Below are 10000 nucleotides of genomic sequence, written 5' to 3' on the forward strand. Positions count from 1 at the left end.
GACTAACATACCTCACCAGTGCTACCTGAATCAAAGGGCCCAAAAGTGGCCGACTAACTAGTCCATGTATGAAAGCCTTAAAACTGCAAAATAGAGGTTTCGGGAGTTTATTATGCCAATCATTGTGTTTCATACTTTTATTAGTGTATTTTGATATTAATATATATATATATATATATATATATATATATATATATATATATATATATATATATATATATATATATATATATATATATATATATATATATATATAATCTAAATTTCTGCCTGTTTCTAAGCCACTACAAGCATCTTCGTACTTAGAGACCGTTAATTCACGAGTGCCGCACTAAAGATAACATTGTGATCTCTCCTGTGGAGTTGTACACAACACTAATTAGCTAAAAAGTCATGTGATCAGGGGCTGTCAGAAGAGACTTAGATACAAGGTAATCAGAGGTAAAAAGTATATTAACATAACCATGTTGGCTGTGCAAAACTGGGTAATGGATAATAAAGGGATTATTTATTTTAAACAATACAAAATTTGGAGTACACTGTTTCTTTAAGTAATATACACAAACAGGTGTGAATCATTGCTATAAATTGCTGGGTGAATGATCTGTAGTAACCTCATCATCCCACCCCTTTTGAGCATGTGATCTGTGCTGGTTGCCTTTAGCTTCCAAAAGCTTGTGTGATGACTGTTTAGTTTCAGGGGTTTTGCGTTTTCTTTTCTTTACTCCTTCCTTCTTCCCCTTTTGCAGGGTTGGGACAGCACCTAACGCCTAAGCTTTTGACTTGAAATTCATACTTCATTATTTTTGTATTCTATGTAAAATATAACGTTTGGAGTGTTTCTGTAAATAAGAGGAATATTTGGCATTTTTCCACAACACTTTATTGCCATGTAAATATAATCTGAAAGGAAACGGTTACAAAACATTTTGTCTTGTGAGGGGAAAAAGAGGCGGTGCTGTGATGCTTGTGAAACACTTCTCTGTAAAAAAAAAAAAACGCAATATATACAGAGGGGAGCTCAAAATAGCACAGCTGATCTGTAATTAAAGGGACATAACAGTACCAAAAGAATGCGCTGTTAGAGTATTTTCTTATTGCACTGCTGCTTGCACATACAAATGTGTATAACCCCCCTGCAAATGGATTAAATACATAGTTAAAGTTGGCTCAAGAGCAGCAATGCTCCCCTGAGAATCTAGCTAAGTACTTCTGTTGAGCTAGTGCAGAGGCATGTGTGTAGCCACCAATCAGCAGCTAGCTCACAGTAGTGCATTGCTGCGCCTGAGCCTACCTAGGTATGCTTTTCAACAAACCAAAAGAATTAAAGTAAATTTGACAGAAGTGCATTTAAAAGATAAAATCAGATCACTGGCTCACGTGAATTATTATTGCTAACCTAAGGCATAGTGTGTGCTGTGTGTATATGTATTTGTATGTATGTTCATATTCTTAATAGTTTGCCCTCCCCTTGTTTCCCAGGTAACTGCTACTTACCACACACAGTAGACCTCATTTCCAGCTGATTCATTTTCTGAGTAGGTCCCAATGTACTCTACTGGTTTCTGTGTATAAATAGGTTTTGTGACACTTAAAGGTTTTTTTGTTTGTTGTTGTTCATAGGAAGTTTATAATTTTTGCTCTTGTTTCTAAATCCCCACCTCACTGCCATTGAGAGTATGAAAAAACATTTTTTATTTGTCATCCCACTGAAACTAATTTGTTTGTCTCATTTCTCTGTTAACAAGAGTGCGAATTAAGACATTCACTACCAGTCTTTTCTTTTACTAGAACATGCCTGCTTGTATACATTTACTGCTCTTTTGCTGTTGAGCAAGATAACCTGCTGTTGTCTGTAATGACAATTCTATAGTTTGTGTCCAATTAAAAGGACAGTTTACTCCAGAATTTTGGTTTAAAAAGATATAATCCCTTTATTACTTTCCCTAGTTTTTCATAACCAGTTCTTTATGCTTAAAGGAACATACTACTTATAAACTAAATCACTTGAAAGTGATGAAGCGTAATTGTAAAAACTGACAAAATATCACATGTACATCTCTAGGTAAAAAGATTTGACCTTTTTAAAAGTGTGTTCAGCTTACAATAGCAAAAGCTCAGTGAACAGTTATTCTTAAGTTACTGTCCAGCTGTAGGTTGAAAAGCGAGAGAGAGAAGACAGCCCATCAGCAGTACTGAGGTCATGCTTTGCTTTACTGTGATTTAATGAGATTTAACTGAATTCTCCAAAGATTTCATAGCAAAATAGGGAAATAACATGCCTGCCGGCACATGCCATATGCACGATCCCTCGCAAGTCCTGGGACTAGCATCTTGATTGACTGTTTGAAGTCCCTTTACAGTGGGATGTGGCTACTGAGGAAGTGTTGAGGTAAAATATCTTTTTTTTTTTTTTTTTTTTTTTTTTTCTTTTTTTTTTTTTACAGAGATGTTCGTTCAGGTGACATTTTCTAGTCAGCCTTTTAGTTATGCTGCATCACATTTTGTTCCTTCAATATTAAAGTTTAAAGATACGCCTGGTTCTTCCCGTTTACTTTATACTCGCAAACTTTTACAAAGCAGAGCACTTTTTTTTTTATTTATATTTTTTTTTGAGGAATCTCGCCACTTTATTTTAAGAATTCAATGAGGGCTGCGTCAGCGAGTTTTAAAGTGGTGGGGGGGGGGCACATCTAGACCAGCAAATGTTTTAGAATCGACCCCCAAGTGTTGCTATTGAAACTACGGCTGGAGCCTCTACTTGTGGCTCAAACTGTCTCTCCTTTTAACATTGAGGCCAATTGCTGTAAAGCTGATGGAGCACAAGGCTCAGGTGTGATGCTAGACAAGCCGGAACCACAGCTTTATTCACCAGGGGATGCAGATGATAAAGCTCAGATTAGTTAACTACAACAGGCAGAGGGAGGGGCGCTGTGTCTGAGCAAAAATCACAGAAATTATTATTCTGCAACGAGTTTTTAGTGGCCCCAGATAACTTTCCATTCGAGGGGAAAAAAAGGTTTATATGATGTAAACTGCATTTCAAGCTCCTAGTTTGTGTGTTTAATAAAAAAATAAATAAAAAAAAGTTGTCCTGTTGTAGTAAATGTCTGAAACCTTTACAATGAGCTACCTCTTTCTATACTTGAGTATGACATTTTGTGTTGCTATTTGAGACAGGTCACAGAATAGTGTGACGCTGAAACGCACGATTCTGCCAGCCAAATCATTTATGCTGTGAAGTTCTGCAGCATCCCTCCTAGGTCAGGGCTCAACAAACCCAAGAGCCAAGGAGCCACTGGCATCTAACTTGTCTGGCGCTTAAAATGTAGGAGCCAGTAAGAATATTTAAACAGATTTGATGACCACTAGATTCAGTCACATAAGATATGCAAGCACAGACCACATCATAGGTCTAATGCTTTTTGATCCTTGGGTCTTATGCTGGCAGCCATTCTATTGAGCCTTTTGTGTTTTCACTTCTACACCTCTTCTAAAAACAAATTGAATTAGCACTTACAGTAAAGTATAACTTATAAATGGACCATCATATTTTAAAATAAATGTTCTTCTGCAGAGGTAATGGTGCCAGGGGCTAATATATGCTTAACTGCTGCTAAATTCAGGGTGGAGAGACTTGTAGACTGCAGTTAAAAATCGGAAGAGGAGGGAGGGGCATAATTTGAGGGGTCTCAGAGGGTCAAAACCCCCAGGGTAAAACCTGCCAACGTATTTGTACAGGAAGGCTGTGCATAACCTCTGGCACAAACAAACCAGGGGGTTAGAATGACTGACATTCTTAGATAAATAGATCCTTTCTCTGCTGATGTCAAACAGCCAGTCAAGGGGCTGTTGAAATAGGGGACCTTGCCACAGCCTTTGCCCTAATGATCAGTTTTACGTTATGCGGCTAATTTGTACTTTGGATAGCTTTAAAAGGAAAGTAAATTCAAAATTAAACTTTCATGATTCGAATAGAGCATGACGTTTTAAACAACTTTCTAGTTTGCATTGGTTATTTAATTTTGTTTATCTTTAATTGAAGAATAAAACTAGGTAGGCTCATAAGAGCTCAGGAGTGTGCACGTGTTTTTAGTACTCTATGGCAGCAGTGTTGTTGCATTATTTGTAGCTTTGTTATAGTGTTGCTAAACACTGCTGCCATAGAGTACTAAAGAGCCTACCTAGTTTTACTCTTCAATAAAAGATACCAATAGAATAAAGCAAATTTGATAATGTTAATTGGAAAGTTGTTTAAAAATGTATGTTATTTCTAAATCATGAAAGTAAAATTGTGACTTTACTGTCCCTTTTTAAGTTACATGTATAAATACAAGAAAATGTTATAATGTTGCAAACTATTACAGTTCCCCCACCCTACTACTTAATGACACAACTATTGTGATTGGCTCACTGGATGTGTTCAGTTAGCTCCCAGTTGTGCATTTCTGCTCTGGACCTGACTTCAACTGTGTGTTTAACCCATTTGTAAAGCTTAAACAGGGCATTTTATTATTGCACTGTTGCTTGCATATAACAGAGTATTTTCATTTTTACACATTTATGTACATTGTAATTTTTAAATATTGAATACCTTATCCTGCTTACTGGTTAAAGGGACAGTACACTGTAAAATTGTTTTTCCATTAATGTATTTTAAATGACTTGTTATAACAACTGCAGAGTATAAATTATTTGATAAATTCCATTTTCATGCTTATTTGTGTATATGAAGTAGCTGATTTTGTGCTTTGAAACCACAGCCTATTGCAATGGGTTGAACTTAAAGGTGATATCGGATCTCATTATGTTCTAAGTTTGTGTAAACAGATTTGCTTCCTTATCTTTTATTTGGCTGGAACACCAAAGTTCAATACATAGAGAGAACAATGGAAAATGATCATTTTATTACTTAACTACCCTGCCCCCCACTGAGAGTGTAATCTCTTCTGCTGGCTGTGTATACTTAGGCTATTCAATAGCCTATACTCCAGTATTAATTTGTTCAGTGTAGGTGGCGATACCACAGGCTAAATCAGCTATTTCAAATGCTGAAATAGGAGTAAAGGAGCAACTTGTAACCAATTTAATACAGGTTAAAAGGATCATTGGGAATAATTTAAAGGGGAGAACATTTTTGGGTGAACTGTCCCTTTAAAGAGAGAAGATTCTTATATGAATATTTATTTGCATTTTTAGATTTGTAAATTAGCGTTCCTCTAACTTTTTTGCATATATTTCCTTTTCTCCTACTTTTTAGCCAACTTCCCATTATGCATTTGTTAAACATTCTCAGTCATTTTTTCCATTTCCTAGCCTATTAAGCTTCCTCTTGATATTGTTTCCTCTTCATTGTCTTTCTAAAATGTAAGGGGCCAATTACTGCACTGTGATATGTATTACTAATCTAATACAGATAATAACGCAGATAATGGCTTTTAGACCATCTGGCTTGACAAGTTTGCACGTTTGTCTATAGCCATAAAATCTATGAATAGAGAAGATTAACCCATTTTTGTGCCAACATAAAAGTGTTAACTTGTTCTGATGTAAACACTTGCTGTAAAAAAGGCCAGGATCGGATCATGATGGACTGTCTACACTGCTAGGAACCCCCCAGTCCATATAAGGTACAATGTACCATGCTGTCCTAACGGTATTAACCCCTTTGAGTCAGTACTAGAAACATTACTTGTAAAATGACATCATGCGATCAGTGATTTTAAGACCGGATCATGGGGCACTGCCTACACTGCTAGACATGTCAATTCTTAGCTACGTCAAAGGGGGGGAGCTGCATGAGGCTCTATAAGGTAGGACGTTCAGTATTAAAGCCCAGCGCTGTTAGGGGGACATGGCGTGAAGGGTTTAAAGGGATGTTAAATAGTAAATACATTTTAGACATAATGTTTTCAAATCAAAGATTATCCTTAGAGTAATATATTTTCAATATTTAAACTAATATTGTAAAAATACATATCTACATAAGTGCAAAGGTTAAGTTTTTATAAAATAATGGGCACCATCATGTTTGTACTAGTGTTCTATTTATTGCTGTGCAAGCAAAGCTGTGTGGAATCCCTTTTAGATTATTCTTGCAGCAAATTGTGGAACATTTTTTTTCAATACATTAGCACCTAATTTGTTTCAATGTTTTTTTCAATAGCCACACTCCCCCTTCCATTTGCCTTGTTTAAATTAGCCAATCCAGACTGGTATTGGAGTAAACAAGGCGTGCCACTTTTAATTTTGTTAGTAAAAATTGCATTGAATTGCAGTAATGTATCTATTCACACCTCAGGGCAATTCAGAATAGATATGTGTTAGGGTTAGGCTTGTGAAGTCTGCAGTGCATGCTTTAATTTTCAGAAATGGGGGGGGGGGGGGCCCACAATTTTTGAAGTTTAATTTCAGGAAAAGTTAAGCAAAAATAATGAAAGTATATTGCAAAGTGTTTGCTGTGCATAATTAAACTTTTAATATTTCAATCTTTGTTTCATGTGGCTTTAAAGTGAAGGTCAATTTAGAGGAACCGGTGCCCGGTTTTTTATAAACCTATTAAAAACAAGGGCACCTTAAAGGGACAGTCTAGTCAAAATTAAACTTTCATGATTCAGATAGGGCATGCAATTTTAAACAACTTTCCAATTTACTTCTATTATCTAATTTGCTCAATTCTTTAGATATCCTTTGTTGAAGAAATAGCAATGCACATGTGTGAGCCAATCACTCAAGGCCTTTATGTGCAGCTACTGAGCATATCTAGATATGCTTTTCAGCAAGTGATATCAAGCGAATTAAGTAAATTAGATAATAGAAGTAAATTAGAAAGTTGTTTAAAATGACATGCTCTTTCTAAATCACGAAAGAAAAAAATTGGGTTTCATGTCCCTTTAATTCATTAAAATTGGCATTTCACTAGTTTTTTTTCAAAAACGTACCTTTTAATCCTGACAGCTGCTACAGCGCTTCCTCTGCCTGTCGCAAGCCCTCTTCACGGGTCCAAAATGATGAACCCGGCTTCCTCCAATCACGGTGTTGCCTCAGGCCATGATTCCCCTGTGGGGAAGCCGTGATTGGAGGAAGCCGGATTAGTCATTGCTGATGTTTTAAGAGGCTTCCGACGGCCGGGGGAATCGCTCGAGCGGCTGTCAGGATTAAAAGTTAAGTTTTAAAAGAAAACGAGTGAAATGTCAATTTTGATGAATTAAAGTGCCCTTGTTTTTAATAGGATTATTAAAAACTGGGCACCAATCTAAATTGACCTTCACTTTAATGATGTTACTGTAAGAGGGTTTATATTGTGTAAAGTACTCTGTGTATTCCAAAAATACATTTGTTTTAAACAGTATGTATTAACTTTTTACTGTAAGCTAGGTATACAATTTTGACAGCCACATTTTATTAGCTTGTGATCCCCAAGGCAGAACATACAGTGATGTGAGATGTCATCGCAGAAAAAACAGGGCACATGCAGGAACTGTTAGCTCTTTAACTTTGTAGTGCTGCTCCACATTAGACAGTTCTCTTCAAATAGAGCTGTGCTCTGGCTGCAATGCAATTTTCCTTAACACAGTGCATCCAGGGCAAAGTGCTGTTTGAAGTGATCAGTCAAATATGCAGTAGTGCTGCTTGTTGACTGGCTCTCAGAGATTTCCCAGTCTGTTTATTCTTAATGTAAGAGCACTGCATCTTTTTATTACTACATTTCTATGTTAGACCAAGAGAAAAGGAAACCGATTTATTAGACATTTTAAAATTTCTTTTTTTGTATGCAGCTAATTTGCAATGCAATTTTCAAGTACTGCACTATATATAAATCATTAAATTGCTTTATTCTTCATTTAACCAACACATTGCAATTGAACTGGTGCCTTAGTGTAACTAAGCCTCTGGGCTTGTGATACTACTGCTTTAAAATTGTTACTGTTTGTTAAACGGTTTGATATCCACTTTTGTGGCTGTGTATTCCTCTGTAGTATTCAGAGATTGTATCATCATTGGCATATTGTGCTTTATACACTGTGCCCTTTGCTATGTGAGGACATTTAAAATACATTGTGACCTGGAGTCTGTGACTTTGTGCACACGACAAACAAGCCCAGGATTGCATTATCCAGACTGTGGTCCCTGTGAGACCCAGGTTGCACACACTGCTGTGTTTGTGCAGTGATAAAAGTCAGACAGTGCATACAGTCACAGACAACATGCAATCATAGCTGGGTATGTTGCAAATAGTTCAGTTCAAAGTGCTCTTTGCACACCCTTCTAGGGGGAGAAGTATGGCGGCACTTATGTGTAAGTTATGCCTTATAGAAAAAGGAAATAGCTCCAAGTTCTACAGCTGTGTGTTTTTATGTATAAACTGAAAAGGTTCATAAGGTTACTAAAGTTAAAATAAAACTTTCATAATTCAGGTAGAGGAAGCAATTAAAAAGCAAAGCTATTCAATTCCCTTATCAAAATGTGCACAGGCTTTTTATATTTGAGGCACCATCTCCTACTCGGCATGTGAAACAATTCAGTATATATAGAAATTTATTTTGTGATTGGTTGATGGCTCTCACAGGGGGAAGTAAAATAAAATGTTGTGCCACTTGTGTGAAAATACACAATAGTATGAAATCCTATATACATATAAATAAGTGCATTTTCCTTTTTTTTTTTTTATATATTTTTTTTTTTACTTTAAATGGAATATAACCCATTTGTTTACTCAGAAATCTAAGATATCCTGGTCAGATGCAGTCTGATTTTTATTACTGTGAATTTCACAAGTAGGCTTCTTACTGGTTTGGCACTGTTGGGGTTAAAATGGCCTGTCCCAAATTCTTTATTTAGCTTTGCTTACTTAAAGGGACAGTCTACTTTAAAAATTTTTATTGTTTAAAAAGATAATCCCTTTACCCATTCCCTTGTTTTGCATAACTAACACTGCTATATTAACACACTTTTTACATCTGTGATTACCTTGTAGCTAATCCTCTGCAGACTGCTCCATTATCTCGGTTCTTTTGACAGACTTGCATTTTAGCAAGCTCACTCCCATGGAATTATTTATCTATGGCACCCATGAACTAGCACTGTCAAAATGCACTGAGATAAGGGGCAGCCTTCAATGGTTTAGAAATCAGTTTGAGCCTGCCTAGGCTTAGCTTTCAGCAAAGAACACCAAGAGAACACAAATTTGATGATAAAAGAAAATTAGAAAGTGGTTTAAAATTGCCCTATTAGACTGTCCCTTTTTAACACTTAACGTAGATTTATTAAAGACCTGTTATGTGGCATAGTGGGTTAAGAATCGCTGCTTAGCTCTCGGCTGCAGGCTCGCTTGTGCTGAGATTGAAGCTTAATAATCAGACCCCTTTTGGAGCATCCTATACAAGTCCATTTAAAGTTTTAAAAGGTAGTAAAAGAAAATGGTGTAGAATGGATTGTGCTTTCTAGATGCAGCAAATTTTATAACTTGTGCAAGTATCTTCCTTGTGAGCTGTTCCCATTCAAAAGCCTGTCAGAAAAAGAAATGATTCATCACGTTGATTATTCTAAGAGTAGATCTGTAATTGTGGCATTCCTGATGAGAAATCGGATGTCATTTGATCAGGTGTTGACATAGCTGATGAAGGTTGTTGGTGTCTGCTTCTGGGCTTCTAATACATCATGACTCATTTACTATATTGTTTTGACCGTTCTTTCTATGCTCCTGTTGGTGTTTTTGTTTTTTTGAAATGTTTAGTATGAAGACATCAGCAGGGTCTTTGACCACGGATCATTAGATTGTTTGGAAAGTCAGAGAGAGGCTTTGTGATTTTGGCTACTAGGTGGCAGATTGTGTGTGTGTTTTTTTTGGTTTTTTTTTATACAGATTGCTATGGATAAATCAGAAGGGCTGATGAGTGAACTCCATTTAAAAAAATATTTTTTTTTTTGGGGGGGGGGGTGCTACTATTGACACCAAGGCAAATGGAATGTTGCCTCCTAATAGAGAAGGTAGCTGACT

General features: G+C 36.4%; 1 protein-coding gene across 1 annotated transcript in view; it reads left to right on the forward strand.

The window, feature by feature from the left end:
- Positions 1-10000, forward strand: part of ACSBG2 (acyl-CoA synthetase bubblegum family member 2) — an 81479-nt gene that overhangs the window by 10687 nt on the left and 60792 nt on the right. The window lies entirely within an intron of this gene.

Source organism: Bombina bombina, chromosome 2, assembly GCF_027579735.1.
Source record: "Bombina bombina isolate aBomBom1 chromosome 2, aBomBom1.pri, whole genome shotgun sequence".
In the NCBI taxonomy this organism is placed as follows: domain Eukaryota; kingdom Metazoa; phylum Chordata; class Amphibia; order Anura; family Bombinatoridae; genus Bombina; species Bombina bombina.